General features: G+C 41.8%; 1 protein-coding gene across 2 annotated transcripts in view; it reads right to left on the bottom strand.

Moving 5' to 3' along the window:
• NELL1 (neural EGFL like 1) overlaps positions 1 to 15,489 on the bottom strand; it is an 812,822-nt gene that overhangs the window by 707,238 nt on the left and 90,095 nt on the right. The gene's annotated exons all lie outside the window — the stretch shown is intronic.

Genomic DNA, 15,489 nt, shown 5'->3' with positions numbered 1-15,489 from the left:
CTAATGACAAACGATACTGAACATCTTTTTACATGCTTGTCATTTACCTCTTCTTTAGTGATGTGTCCGTTGAGATCTTTTATTAATTGGGTTGTTTGTTTCTTTATTATTGAGTTTTTGAGAGTCCTTTGTATATTTTAGACACAAATATCCCTTAACAGATGTGTGTCTTGCAAATGTTTCTCCCAGTCTGTAACTTGTTTCTCATTCTTTTAATAGTGTCTTTTGCAGAGCATAAGGATTTTGTTTTAGTAAAATCCAACTTATCAATTTTTTTCAGGGATCATACACTTGATATAGAAAACAATTCTAATATTTTGATAATAAAAATTATATATAAAAATTCATCACCAAACCTAAAATCATGTAGATTATCTATTTTATTCTAAAAATTTTATAACTTTGCATTTTATATTAAGATTTATGATCCATTCTTAATTTATTTTTGTGAGAGATATAAGGTCTTTGTCAAAGTCTTTTTTTTTTTAACACAAGGCCATCCAATTCCTTCAGCATCATTTGATAAATGACTATCCTTTCTTTTGACACAGGTTTTTGACATAAAAGTAAATTTATTTTTCCATCTTTCTAACATAAATAGGAGTAGACTATCCTCACTGTTCCATACTTTTCTCTTTTCACTTAATGTAGCAAGTTTTTTTTTGCACATTACTTCTTCTTCATTCTTACAGTTTTCAATTTTATTTGATATCCTTTCACTCAAAATTAAAATCACTGACTTCTTTATAGCACTACAACTAGTTAAAGGCCCATTTTTTTCTCAAATGCAGGCTTACATACTGTGAAAAGAAGACTGAAAATCACATGCAAGGGATGCCCTAGATCTTAAGTACCAAGTGCTGAGTAATACGAAGTCCTTTGATACACATACCTCCCCTCCCTTCAAGGAATTTACATTCCACTTGTTGAGGTAAAACAAAAATTTGTCGAAAAATAGACAATATACACCTGACTTTTAAAGAATGGGGGTAAAAAAATCCATCAGTGAATGGTGATCCAGGAAAGTTTCAAAAAGGAAGTCAGTTTAGAGAAACTATTTAGATTGGAGGGAGGGGAATGAGAAAGGTGCTTTGGGAAGGGGACACGCAAGGACCTGGAGGGAGTGACGTGTCTGGCACTTTCAGGCAACAGAGAAAGGTCAGGCGTGGATGACACTGAGGATGTGCACAAAGAGGAGAGCAGAGGAGTTAGGAAACAACCAAAAGGGTGAATTGGGGCGAGTCACAGGACCAATCTCTGACATTTGGCCCTTATCCTATACCCTAGTGGTTCTCAAATCATTTTCTGCTATGACAAATAGGTAAAGTTCCCAGGCATGAAGCACTCCCAAAGATGTCAGCATTTCTCCTACGTTATCTCTAACTCCCTCCACTCTTTCTCCCTATTAGAAAGTACACAAATCAGTGGCTCGAACGTATCCTGATTCCACTCTAATACGTTAGAGCACATTTTAACATAAATGAATCACAAATTTATGCCTCCGGTCTAGACCTGTTTTCTGAGCTGAATACTTTTGCATAGCCAAATGTCTACTCAACAGCTCCACCTGGATCTTTCGAATTCAGTGAGCTCATGACGTAAGTCTTGATGTTCCCTTAAAACCTGGTCCTCATCCATTGTAGGCTATGTCACAATGAAAGCTGGCCAGAAGCCTACGCATTGTCTTTGACACCTTTCCCTCTCCCGAACCTCGTGTGCAGCCCACTGGGAAGTCCTACCACTCCTCTTCCTAGGTGTCTACCTACATCCATCCACCCCTCACCTCTTCCCCTGCGGCCATTCTTACCTAAGTCATCATCTCTTCCTAAAAACTGCATTGCATCCCAACTGGGGTCCTTGAATCCACTATGGTCCCTTCTATTGCACCCTAAAGCCAAAGTCATCTTTTACAAACAGATCCCAATCATATCATTAATCCCTTCTGACCAAACCCTAACCTCAAGCTGAAAATCCATCCATGACTTCTCATTGCTACTGAGCTAAAGACTAGAATCCTCAAACATGGCCTTCAAAAAAACCACATGCTCTGGCCCCACCTGTCTTTCCAGTGTCAGCTTGTGCATTTCTGCACACCAATCTTCTTTTCAAGCTTTAAACATACCACACTGCCTCCCACCACAACATAATTGCACATCCTGCCCCTGCTATCTGGAATACTCTTACTCCCATTCTTTACCTAGTTAACATCTATTCCTCCTCCTTCACATCACCTTCAATGTTACCTCCCCAAGAAGGCTTCACTGATATGCACTCCACAACACCACACAGGGCTTTTCATGGGACTATGTGCCTGTCCTTCACGGTACTCATCTCCATTTTCTACTTATGTATTTTTCTCATTATTTTGGTAACATCTGTCTTTCCCACTGGATTACAAGCTCAATGAGCAGAGACCAATGTTTTTGTTCATCATTGCATCTAGAGAGCCTAGCAGACAGTCTAGCATGGAGACAATAAATATTTTAGGAATAAATAAATACATTAATAAATCTCTGGTTTTTATTAACAGCAATAAATTATATATGGCATATCTCACAGATGATTGTGATATATCAAACAGCTTTGACACTGAAGTTGAGAATATCTGTTGTAGAAAATAAAAGTTCCTCATCAAGGAGGTAATTTAGTAAAAGTACCACTCAAATAATGGTAATATTCATAATTGCCAATATTTATCAAGTTCTTACCACTTGCCAGCTTGATAAATACTTTATATATAATATTTTGGTGAATTCTTAGAACAATCCTGTGAATGAGGAACTATCATCATCTTTCACTTAAATGAAGAAACTGAGTCACAGAGAAGTGACTTGACTGAAGACAAAGCTAGGACAATGATGCCTATGCCAGACTGACTCAGATAAAAGAATCATGAGAATCAACACAAACTCACCTGTCCCATAACTGCAACTGCCATAAAAGTTACTGGAAAGTCTGACATCATGAGCAGTGTTAACGGGGAGAAGCCAGCCACTTAGGGGCTGAAAACTGGCACTCAACAGTCTCTGAGCAGAACCGCCCTCTGTCCATGGTGCTGATGGCTCCCCAGGACTGGAAGCTGAGAGTGACCACCTTAGGAAGCATGATCTAGTTAGTGATCCCTGACTACTTTGGTCTGGGAGACTTGAACAATCAATAAAATATAGTAAGATATATTTTATGTGATGTACTTATAACTAGATTGCTGAATAAAAGCTCAGTAAGAACTCAATAAATGTCAACTATTATTATTACTATTATTATTTAAATGTTGCTCTCACTGAATCACCTCCTGACAAGGAACTTTTCAGTAACAGTGATTCTCAACTTCAGTGTCAGAGCAGTTTGATGTATCACATTAAGTTGTGAGGAGTGCCATATGTGATATATTATTGCTAATAAAAACCAGAGTTTGTTAATTTATTCTTTCATTTATGCCAAAAATAATCATTAAATCTCTACTATATGCTCGGCTCTATGCTGACCTCTGAAACAAAGATGAGCAAAAACAGACAAGGTCCATGTGTTCATCACACTTACAGTCTAGTGGGAGAGACAACTGTTAACAAGATAATCTCACTAATAGATGTAAAATTAGGAATAGATAAGTACTCAGAAGGAAAGGAACATAGTTCTATGATAAAGACAGATCAGTTTAAGTCACACTGGATAAGGCCACCCAGATAAGCACAGGCTGAATTTGGACATTATAAAGGATCTCTCATGAACATGTAGGTTACTGAGAATAACCATGCCTAGGAATGAGCCTAGAAGATGAGCTTAGCTGTGCCTGAGGCAACATTGTATATAAGACACCCAACAGGCAATGGGCTATATGGTAAACTTCTGAAGGGGCCAGAAAGAAGGCAAATGCACCAATTTCCCACCCAGCCCACTTGCCATTATGAAACCTCCTCCTTAGCTAGTCTCCCAGCTAGTGGAAAAAATGACATTTCCATGGTCAGCATTATACAGCAAATGCCCTGTCCCCTCCTCAAAAGAGGACACCTGTATCAGGTCAGTTCATCTAAAAAACAATTTACCTAGCACTAGTATAGGTAAGCGATAGTATGCCTAAAGCAGCTTTAACTGAAACCAAGTTTAACTAAAACCAATTTGCTTTCCTATCACATATGAATTGTTATGAATTTTACAAACATGAATTTTATGTCAGTGGTACTATTAGGGGAAGTTATCATTAAGTAAATGCATTATTAGGTAAATTTATTTTAGAATAATTCATTTTGGGCAAACTTGGAGCACCTAAGCCCAATATCCGGCAGTTCAGTAGATAGGTGAGGCGGCTCCAGGCTTCAGGGCTGCCTCTGACACTGGACTTCAGGAAGCCAGTATGAACAGAATCCCTCCCACCTTCCAAAAGAATTAGTGGGCTTCAAAATCAAATCAATTTTTACCATGCTGCCAGAGTTCCCATTAGAGTCCCCATTTCCATCAAGCCTGTGAAGGGCTGAGAAAGCTTGCTGCCTACCATCTCCCTGAAGTTGCCTTTGTTTTTTAATACTGGGCAGCTCAGACCACCCAGGCATCTGGGAAGCAGAGCCACCTTGAAAGGGCTATTTTCAAGATTGTTCCACAGACTTAAAGGTCTGCAGGACTTACCCGGTTACAATGCAGGTCCTGACTCAGTGGGTCTGGGCTGAGACCTAAGACACCACATTTCTAATAAGCCCCAGATGATGGTGTTGCTGCTTGTCTGCAGGCTCACGACCTGAAGCAAAGTCTTACAAGGTGGGGATGGCTGCTAAGATGTACAGGTTGGACTGGAGGTGAAAATTCCTGGATATCAGGAGGTATTGAGGAGGTACTCTCCTCTGGCATTAGATGTAAGTCTCTCTTTGCTTGCATCCTTAACTCATGTTCTTGGATTCAGAAACTAAAACTGTCTTTGCAACCAGAGTTTGCTGGGCAATTGTTTCAAATATGAAGAAAGCTTCAAAAGTCAAGTCTCTTCAAAAGACAGAGTAATCACTTTCCAGATCAGGAATTTTACAATCACATAAAATATGTCTTAGCCTCCCTTGGGAATGCATTAAGAAAAGCGATCCTCCCTTCCCAGCACACCAGGAGGTCCAGAAAAACTTTCTTCATGCTAAGAATGTCCTTTAGCAGAAGGCTTTAGAATGAAATGCAAGAAGAAATTCTGCTGGCCTACTAAAACCAAAGAATCCTTCAATGAGTGAGGTAAATAAAGTTGGAGACAGCAATGGGGTCAAGACTAGGTATTACTGAGATGTGGCTCATGACCCTATTCCTTCTCCCACAAACAGACCTATACAGCACACCTTCTCATTCCAGTGACTCAAAAGCACTTCTTCATTTGAGGCATGGAAAAGGCCTTTATAAATTAGTTTTCCTTCAGTTACAGAAGGAAAAATAGAAACTTTACAACTATCAGGCTCCCCTTTAACCAGGTGATCAATGTTAACACCAGGAAAAAGACATATCACCACTAAGAACCCCTTGACAGAATGCTTGGAGAAAACATAATTTCTCTAGTTTTCTTGCCAAAAAATGTTTAAGCTGGTCTTGAGAAATGTCAGAAAGTAAAATTGAGGATCCTTTTACAAAATAACTGGTCAGTATTCTTCAAGTGTCAAAGTCTTGAAAGAAAAGGAAAGTCTGAGGAATTGTCCCATATTGGAGATCAAAGAGAAATAGTAACTAACTGCGATGTGGGATGTTAGACAGGATCCTGAAACAGGAAAAAGGATAATAGCAGAAAAACTGGTAAAATTCAAATAAGGCATGCAATTTGGTTAACAGTCCTGCAGCAATGTCAATTTTCTGGTTTGGTAATTTTTCCATGGTTATGTAAAGTATTAACAGAAAAGGCTAGTTGAGGGAAATACAAGAACTTTCTGTACCATTTTTGCAACTTTCCTTAATCTAAAAGTAGTTCAAAAGAAAAAGTTAGGAAATAAGTTACTGTTTGCTCCCCCAGGAGGCTGACCAAGGAGACCACACCAGTGATTGACATCTCCATGGAAAACTCTGGCATTTTTTGTACTAGGGACAAAGGAAAGGATGGAACCTCCAGACAGTCTCTCCCGAATCTGCTTTTACTCAACAAGACTTTGGGCTTACCTTTGTCTCCCCAAGGCACCAGATCATTCTTACAATAAATCAAGGGAAGCTGTCAACACCCTGGTTCCAACTGTGAAATCCACCTTCTACCTGTCATGGAGGTGCAGAAAAGCGAAACCTTAAGAACAGCTAGAAAATGAGACACTAAACCTGACTGGAAAAGACTTTCTGGGGAAAAGAATTATGAGAAAGAAACTGAGCAAAAGATATTAAGGGTTCTCCCATCCTACATGAGATTGGGTGGGTATCTGAGAATAGGGAAGGCCTGAGAGCAGAGAGAGCAGATCACCAACTACCGGGCAGGAGAAACCCCAAAATAGCTCCATCCAGCCCTCGTCTCCAGCCATTCTGAGCAAGAACTGAGCAGGCGGAAGGAAAGCCTCTATTCTAAACCCTGGAGAAGAGCTAGGCTGATGGCTCATCAGTCACTAAGAGAATGACAAACTTTTATTATTATTTTTTCTTTATGGATCTCTAGTGTTTGCAAGTTAGACATACAGACCAGATTTATAACCTGATTGATGTTAATAGATATTCCAAGAGTAGAATATATAAGACAAAGACAATAATTTTAACCCATGTCCTTGGGCTGAACAGAAAACACATTAGGTATAGAACCACCACCACCAATTACTGAGTACCTGCTATGTGTCAGATATTGTCTCAAATCCTCAGAATAAGTCCATAAGGAAGTATTATTATACTTAGCTTGCCACAGATAGAGAAGCTAAAGTTCAAAGGTATGACCTGACCAAGATAATATAGCCAGTAAATGGTGGATCCAAGGTTTGGACCCAGGTTTATTAACACTAATGATGTTCTTCTACTCCATGACACTCCATCTAGAACATTGTGGAGGACATGAAGCTTCTGGCACCAGCAAAGAGATGCCGAGACTGTTGGCACTGTGTGGCATGAAGGAAGAGTGGTTAGCAAAGCCCCCTTGGGGACTTCCATGTTCTTAATGTACTGTGCCCATCACAACAGTACATTTACCCAAAGTTTCTCTTTCACAACCTCACTACTCTCAGGAACATTGTACAAATCAACTTTGCATACAGATTTCTAGCTTGTCACCAAACCTATGTACTTTCTTCTTGGCACTGAGTCAGACTCATTTCCTATCCTGTCTTGCTGTTACATATGGCCAGATGCTTCCAGCCAGTGGAATAAAAACAGAAGTAATTGACACGGCTGCTTCCTAGACTGGCCCTAAACCTTCCACATGCACTCCTTCTGGATGTGGGCATGGTTTTCAGAACCACATGTTGAAGAAGATGACCACGTAGATGGAGCTTGGGTCTCTCAGTCTTCACTAGAAGAGTAGCTGCCCGGGAGAGATGCCTTGTGGGAAATAACTGCATTAGTCTATTACAGGAGCAACAAATAAACACAGTCCATCCCTAGCTAAAACTGTCAGTGAGAAAACAGCCCATGGTGAGCCTCAAGAATCTCTCTAAGCCATAGAGAAAGCTTCCTACTGCTTCATTTGATAACGCAGGTTGTGCACTGACACTGTCTGTGGAGTTTTATAGATGTCTCATTTGAATTTAAACCATCACAAGAATGAATACAACTTTGACACTGGTCACCTAGGTTCTTCAGATCATAGAACAATACAAGGGGATCCTTGGAATTGGGAATTATACATTCATGTTCACATCTTGACAGGCACAATTAGAATTTCCACCTTGCAGATAAGGACACTGAGACTCAAATTCAAACCATGGTTCCTTCTCGTTGAGCTTCTACCCCGTAACCAACACTGTTACACGGCAATTCCAGCACAAGTCTCTCAGAGTTATAATAGTTAAACCAACCACCAGTAAGCAATAAAGCCATCTCTGAAATTCTGATCTTCTGGATGATAACATAGTACCCCATATGGAAAGCATTTAATGCACAAAGCAAACACTCAGCAAGGGATCGTTGCCTCAGTCTTCACTCAGCCACAGACAATCTCTCCAGAGACCCCCACTCTGTCCCTCTCTTCTATGCAAAGGTTATGTTCACAGAGCACAATCAAATTTAAACTGTATCCGCCAAATGCTTAGATGAGCTCCAGCCAAAGCTCTATCTTGTTTGGAGGGGTTTTTTTGTACAGACTTCCAGAGAAGCCAGCTTCAACAGCCAGTATTTGGATGATTTTCCTGGAGAGGTGTCAATCCCCCGACCAGCTCCTCACCCAGAATTGTGCAATAAAAATTAATTCCCCAGGAATTCATACTCACATGCCCCAAGAAGAGCCAAGGGCTCTCTCAGCAAAGATCTGGAAGACTTTGAGGCAGAGAATGCCAGCTGTCTCCTTTGCCCACTCTCCCCTCCTTTCTTTACTAATAGAATCTTAATGGTGCACATGGCCACCCAGAATCAAGGCCACATGCCCCACCTTCCTTGCAACTGGGTATGGCCATGTGCTCAAGTTCTGGACATTACGATGCGAGCAACACACTCCCCACTTCCTCCTCATGCATGGGTGGGGGAATAAACCATCCTGCACTATGGCGGAGGGTGACACCTCAGAGATAGCACAGCCACAAGACCGAAGAGCCTATTCTCCAGGCCTTGTGTAGTTGTCACAACCCTGGACGACCTGCATTCAAACTGCTGCATTAGAATTAAACTGTCATCTTACTTAAAACACTTTTATTTTGGTCTTTGTTTCAGCAGCCAAACCTGTATCCTAGTCCCTCACAGCAAGTACAGGGAGATTTCTGCAGATACCCCCTGAGCCTTGGCTTGCCTTCCAACCCTGGGTCCTCTCTCTGGTCTTTTTGAGGGAGGGCATAGGCAGAGCTAGAAATGCCTTACGCACACACACACACACACACACACACACACTTCCCATACACTTGTCCACAGAATGCTTGCACTGGAATCACCTGGAAACTTATTTAAAACAGATTCCTGGACAAAATTACCAGGGATTCAGATTGATAAGATTACTAACAAGTCCTAAAAATCAGTATTTTAAAAGCTCCTTACATAATTAAAATATCCGACCATATGTTCTGTGGCCTGAAGTCCCTGGGGATGGGGAGGCAGGGTGCAGAAAAGGCCTTAATCCTTCCTTAGGACCCTTCCAACATTCTCCGCTGCCACTTGCCCCACAAGCCCATGGGTTTCTCCCATTAGTACTGCAAGCCTCTACTGTTTTCATAGGGCTCAGGTCTCTGGGGCCAAGCTGTTCTGTCCAGCTTTCCAGATCAGACATCTTAGGTGCACCTCCAGGGATCAGTCCCCTCAATGCAAATGGAACCTTTTTAAAGCCTCTCTTCTCCCCATGGCCTGCATGCAAAGCTCATTCATTCAGCCTGTATTTTTACCAGCCCAAGCTCTTCAAGCAAAGCCAGGCATACAAGAATGCTAATGATCTGACCACAACCCAACCTTCCAGTTTCATCTCCAGACTTAACTTTCCTGCCCTGCATTTATAACGACTATTCCCTCTGCCTGGAATGACCACTCCTGGATACTTGGCAACTCGTACCCATTCTTAAAGACTCAGCTCCAGTATCATCCACAGGAAGGACTGTGAAGATGGTTACTACTCCTGACATATCAAGATCTGCCAGATGTAGATTTTCAACAATGAGTCCTTTAACAGCTCTCGAGGTGTTTCACTGTCCTTATATGCAGGTATTAGGCAGACACATCCTAAGGGTGACTCTTGACCTAGCAAAAAAGGCTTCTTATCACAGGGGGGGAATTTATTAATTCAAGCAGTATATATTAGGCATTTACATGCCATGTCACACGCTGCTAGGGCCTGAGGATAGGAGATGAAATTACCTTGTTGTTAATGGCTCACGTCTGCTATACTTTTTTTTTTTTTTTTTTTTTGCTGTGAGGTTTAGTGTCCACTGCCCAAGTGCTCCCCAAGTCCCAACTACACCAGTTCACCAAGCCATTCCCTTGACCTTGGCCTCTTCAACTTCTGCATGCCCCACTGGTGTCTTCCTGCCTGGCTTCCAATTCTGCCTAATAACCCAAATTGTACATGCTCCCTGACCTCCACTCTGGCTCAACTGCCAGCTCACCACATGCCCCCATCTGTTCCTAGCTTGACTTGGCTCTGCTCTCTCAGCTCTGACTCGGGGCCACCCACGGACCCACTATGACGGACTAACCACCGTGGCCCAATTAAGCACTTTGATACCGTTGGCACAAGCCTCTTAGAAGAGAGTTGGTCAGCATAGCACCTATAATTAACAGTACTGTACAGTACACTTAAATTTGCTAAGAGGATAGACCTTATGTTAAGTGCTATCACCAATAATAATAAAAAGGCAGGCGGAAACTTGTGGAGGTGATGGATATGTTCATGGCATAGACTGTGGTGATGGTTTCATGGGTGTATACTTACGTCCAAATTCAAGTTGCATGGATTCTATACGTACAGCTCTCTGTATGTCAATTGTGCCTCAATAAAGCAGGTTCATTTATTTTTTAAGAAGAAAATAGAAAAGAACTGGACCTATTGTTACTGCCTACCCAGGGGGAATCTAGAAAGAGATGCCCAGTTACTGTCTTGGAGGATATTTAAGAGCTTTCTGATGGCTTACCCCATCTACTAAGCACACCTTCCCCAGCAACATGCAAATGAGCAAGAAAGCAGCCCTGTTCAGATCAGGTAACGTGCGAATCACTATGGAATCCAGGTTGAGACTCTTGGTAGGTAAGTTATGACTGCCCTTTTTAAAAATTTAATTACACTGTTTGAACATTATCTCATTTTAAAGATCTAGCTACCAAGGCTCAATTAAAATTCTAAGTGTCAGAGTGAGAAAAGCCCCAAGTGGAGATCTAACTTCATCCTGAGTTTTAAATGTATGAAAACAGGAGGACATTTACAATGATAACAAGTCCTTTTGGAGATGGAAATTATTACCCTACAATCAATTCAAGATGTTTTACAGTCCCTCTGCCAGCACGTGAAACCCCTGTGTACTTCACACAAGAAGCTGGTTATAAGCTAATAATACTCAGTGCAGAAGAAGGAAATACCCACCCCTTCCCCACACTCATCATAATCACACTTAAGCTCAATCAGGCACTTGATGAGTCTTACTGTAGTGTGAGAGCCTGAGGGCAAGATGCTCAGTGGTAAACTCCCAGAAATAATAGTCCTACCAGTTTGGATGGCAGAGGCGGCCAGAGGAGGAAGGGAAGGAATAACGCACCACGCCTCTGCTCTGGTTGTCATGCTCAAAAATACTCATCATCCTCCCCTCCCTTCACCTACTTTCCCAGCCCCCACTTGCTCCACCCAGCAAACTCTTGCTCATGCTTCAAGTTCCAAGCTAAATGCCACCTTCTCTATAAAGACTTTCTTGACATTCCCTAAAAAAGTTCATGGCTTCCTTCTGTGTTGAGACAGGATTTTTTTTTCCTCATGTATTCATTCAATAGTATAGGCTGGGCACATGAGGTGCTCAGGCATCATTCAAGGTGCTCAGGATATCGCAGAAAACATACCTGAAGTTTCTGCACTTGCTTATCTGATGTGTTGGGGGGCGGATAGGTTGTGCAAGATGACAGTTACAAAACAAAGAAGAGTGACAGGCATGGCAGAGGCAAGATAGGGATGTCAGGGAAGGCTTCTCTAATAGGTGTGAACACACGAAAGCACACTGAACGAAGTGAAGAGTGAATCCTGCAGGAGAAGGGTGTTCTTAGGCAAGGGAGTGACTTGCAGAAGCTTTGAGACAGAGGCAAGAGGGAACTGGCCACTTTTGTGAGACATCAGGGAGGCCATCGTGGCTGAGCTGAGTGATAGTGCAGGAAGAGCAAGAGATGAGATCAGAGGGGAGGCAGGGCCCAGACCACAGAGACTGTAGCCATGGCAGACCCTTTGGATTTTATTCTGAATCAGTGGGGAAGCAGCAGAAGGGCGCTGAGCAAATGAGCAACACGACAGGCCCACCCCTTATGAAACTCGTCCTGCGTGCTGGAGATGGATCTGTCTCCCTGAAGGGATACCTCAGTCTGCCTAACAACTGACACAACATCTGGTTTATAAAAGATGTTTAAACTCTTCAGACAAGGGGAAAAGCAGAATAGAAGCCCCTGAACTCACCATGCACAGACACAGGCACACAGCACTGGCCATATTCTACTCCTCTTTCTCAGGAAAGGATCGACCTGTGGCTACATCAGCCTTTATTCAGATACATCACTGTTCTCCATGCACAGAAATAAGCAATTTTTCTAGTCTTCCAAAAACAATAGAGCACTAAGAGTCCCTACTGAAAGAGGTTGCTCAAAATTCTTGGGCCAGCAAAACAGCATTCAATACTGTCATAGGGTTCAAGTTCCATTGCTACCACAGTCTGGATTGAGAACTTCATCATTCCCTCCAATAACACCCACTGCAGATCGTTCTAAACAGTTTTCCTAGAAAGAGCTCAAAGTATCAGGTGGATTACCTCTTCATCTCTGAGGTGCCACACGGCCATAGTAAATAACTCTCAGACTGCCCCCAGGGATTCCAAAAGATGAAAAATGAAGTTATTTTGAACCCTAGGAGTTGTTGAACTTAACCATATTTCAGAGCCTTTGCTAAGCGAAGTAGGAAAAGACTCCTATAAATTCTCATAGCTTTCTTCTTGTTTAAGGTGAATTTTCCTAGCCAATCCACTCACTTTTGGGTCCCACACTAGCTTAAAGGAGGGAAACTTGACATGAATAAAACCCATGCGCTTCACTTTTCATTGCCTGGACAGCTCAGGAGTAATGTATCCTACCCTCCTCTGAAACTTTTCAACAACCTAAAAAATCTCTTCTGAATTTATAAACCAACACTGCAGTTGTCTGGCCCTTCTTCCTGCCTCTGAACCTTGACAGATCGACAGCACCCCAGGCCCTTGCCTCAGTGCACAGCTGAAGTCTGGCTGAGTATGGACACCTGCAGAGCATGTGAACAGCAGCTTTTTCCAGCAGGCATCCCATTGCCAACCAGTGCAAGCACCAGTGGCTGAGGAGACACTAACTGGGTTCAACCCCATCAAGCCTCCCTCGGCCTCTTCCTGCCCATTCCCCAACACATTCACATATCTACTATGTCCAGGGCTCCAAAACGCTCCAAGGTTGCCAAACTGCTTCCTTCTGCATCAACAGCCCAGGGTGGCCTTAAAGCAGTGCTGTATATGCAGTGTTTCCCAGTGTTGGCTAGAATGCTAGTTCAACAACATGACATTAAATAATATTCCTCAAAGCACTACATAATAAAAATAAATTTGGTAATTGCTACAATCAACAAGTTTAAGGAACCAATACAATACAACTGGTTAAGAAAATGTGCTGAGGAGTCAGACTCCTGGGTATGACTCCCAGCTCCATCATTTTACTAGCTGGGTGACCTTAGACAAAGCAGCCAACAATCTATGCTTGTTTCCTTATCCATGAGGTGGGGATGGTAATAGAACCTACTTCATCATTTTGTAAAGATTAAAATCAAGGATGCATTGAGGTGCTTAATATAGTGCCTAATACCTTATTACATGATTTTAAACAGCCTTTAATATGCTAATATTTATTGTGGTTCTCCAAGAAAGAGTGTGTCATGTTTCTCAAGTTTATTTAGTCTCATAATTCTTGTTTTACAAGACCATCTTGCAGGGCCAGCGGTCCTTGAAACCTGTTTGGGGGAACTCCCACACTGATCTGTGCTGCGTGCCCTGAGTTAGCCCAGAACTCCATCAATCTCAGCATGACCAACTCAACCAAACCATAATTACTCACATGAAGGAAGACCAGGGGTAAGAAATGAGAAACGATGTTGAAAGATAACACATTGGTCAAAATCTTAAAGCATCCTTCTGGGTCTTACTTCAAATTCTCAGACTTGGCTTTGTGCTCTGCCTCTGCCATTTTCCATCTGTAGAACCTTGGACAAATTACTCAACCTCTCTGAACATCAGTTCCCTGATCTCAAAGATGGAAAAACAATACTTATCTTGGTAGTGATGGGAACAAAATGAGACAATGAAAGTCAAATATTTGGCACATTCTAGGTAGTGATCAATTTTACCTCCCTTTTCACTATGTCTCAAGAGAAGTGTAAATTCAGTCTGAAAGCTTTACCATTTAAGAGCAGCAGACCAACATTTTCCAGCCCAAGATTTGTCTGTGAATAATGCTAAACTCAAAAAGCACCAAATGAATTCATTTGTTTTTTTGTGCATAATCATGTTTTGAATGCTATAAACAGCTACAGAGCATTCCTACCTCTTCTAGGCTTGAATCAAGATAAACTCAAGACACCAAAACTACACTACCCAGAAAGACATCAATTATTCCATATCCCCAAAGCTGAGAGCCAAGTATACAGAATCAAATCAGGACGAAATGAAAGTAAACAAATGACTATTTTCACTGTCCTCTTTATCATCGTGCATATCTACTGTTTCTTCAGAGCCAGTTCTGCTAAACCAGTGATGATTCTGCAGCCCAAATTTACAAGACATCTATTCCAGTGTTCCAGAATAGTTCATTCCCTGTTAGCCACGAACACCGCAGCCCCAGGAGTCCCTGATTTCAGGAACCTTATTTTCCAAACTGAAACTTACCCCAGAAGTCAGCCAGAAATTCCTGATCTGTCTGTGTGTTCCCAAACTCTGACTTTAGAAAATGTGACCATCAAGGCCACAGGAAATGGAAATGTCCTTGAGATGATTTATGGAAAACAATCTCACACAGATTTAGAAATAAACCTTGTTTGGGAGGTGTAATATGTGAAATCCTCTGAGGTTGTAGCTAGTTCTGCCTCTTTACCCTTGTATTTCCATTTGAAGAGCACCTATTCCAAATCATGACTCCCAAACTGGCCTACTCCTTTCATTAGCAGCAAAAATGCCAGCATGGCAAACACATCCTGTTACAGCCACCTAAGAACTCTCAATCAGCTGTCAGCATCTCACCCTCCTGCTTCTTAAAACACTTCCCCAGCAACTCAACTTCTATAGAGGGAAGTCACGAACTCCAGTGGCTACAGGGGACAGCAGGCATTTCACATGACTGAAGTGGGCTGAGAGCATGAAGTCATTTTCTTGAAACAAGTAGTCTTCTGAGTTTCTTTAGTCATCTTCTTTTTATAATATAGATATAAGAATGTCACTTTTCTCCTGACTCTACAAAAAATCAGCAATGAACACACAGCCTCACAGAGACAGGGAGAACTGGGAGAGCTAGGGACTGTGGCCATCTGAAGAACAAATATCTCGTTTTTCATGAAAAGCTGGGAAACTGGATTTTTAGGCCAATCCACCCAACTTTTTAAGTGTCCATGATTTTTTTAAGTTTTAGTGATAAAATGATGTAGGGGCCATCACAACGTGAGACAACTAAAGCACTTCTGCAAGACAATAATAGGCCTGCAGTTAT

The sequence above is a fragment of the Manis pentadactyla genome, chromosome 9, assembly GCF_030020395.1.
Source record: "Manis pentadactyla isolate mManPen7 chromosome 9, mManPen7.hap1, whole genome shotgun sequence".
Classification (NCBI taxonomy): domain Eukaryota; kingdom Metazoa; phylum Chordata; class Mammalia; order Pholidota; family Manidae; genus Manis; species Manis pentadactyla.
This window is presented reverse-complemented; position numbering and strand designations above follow the sequence as displayed.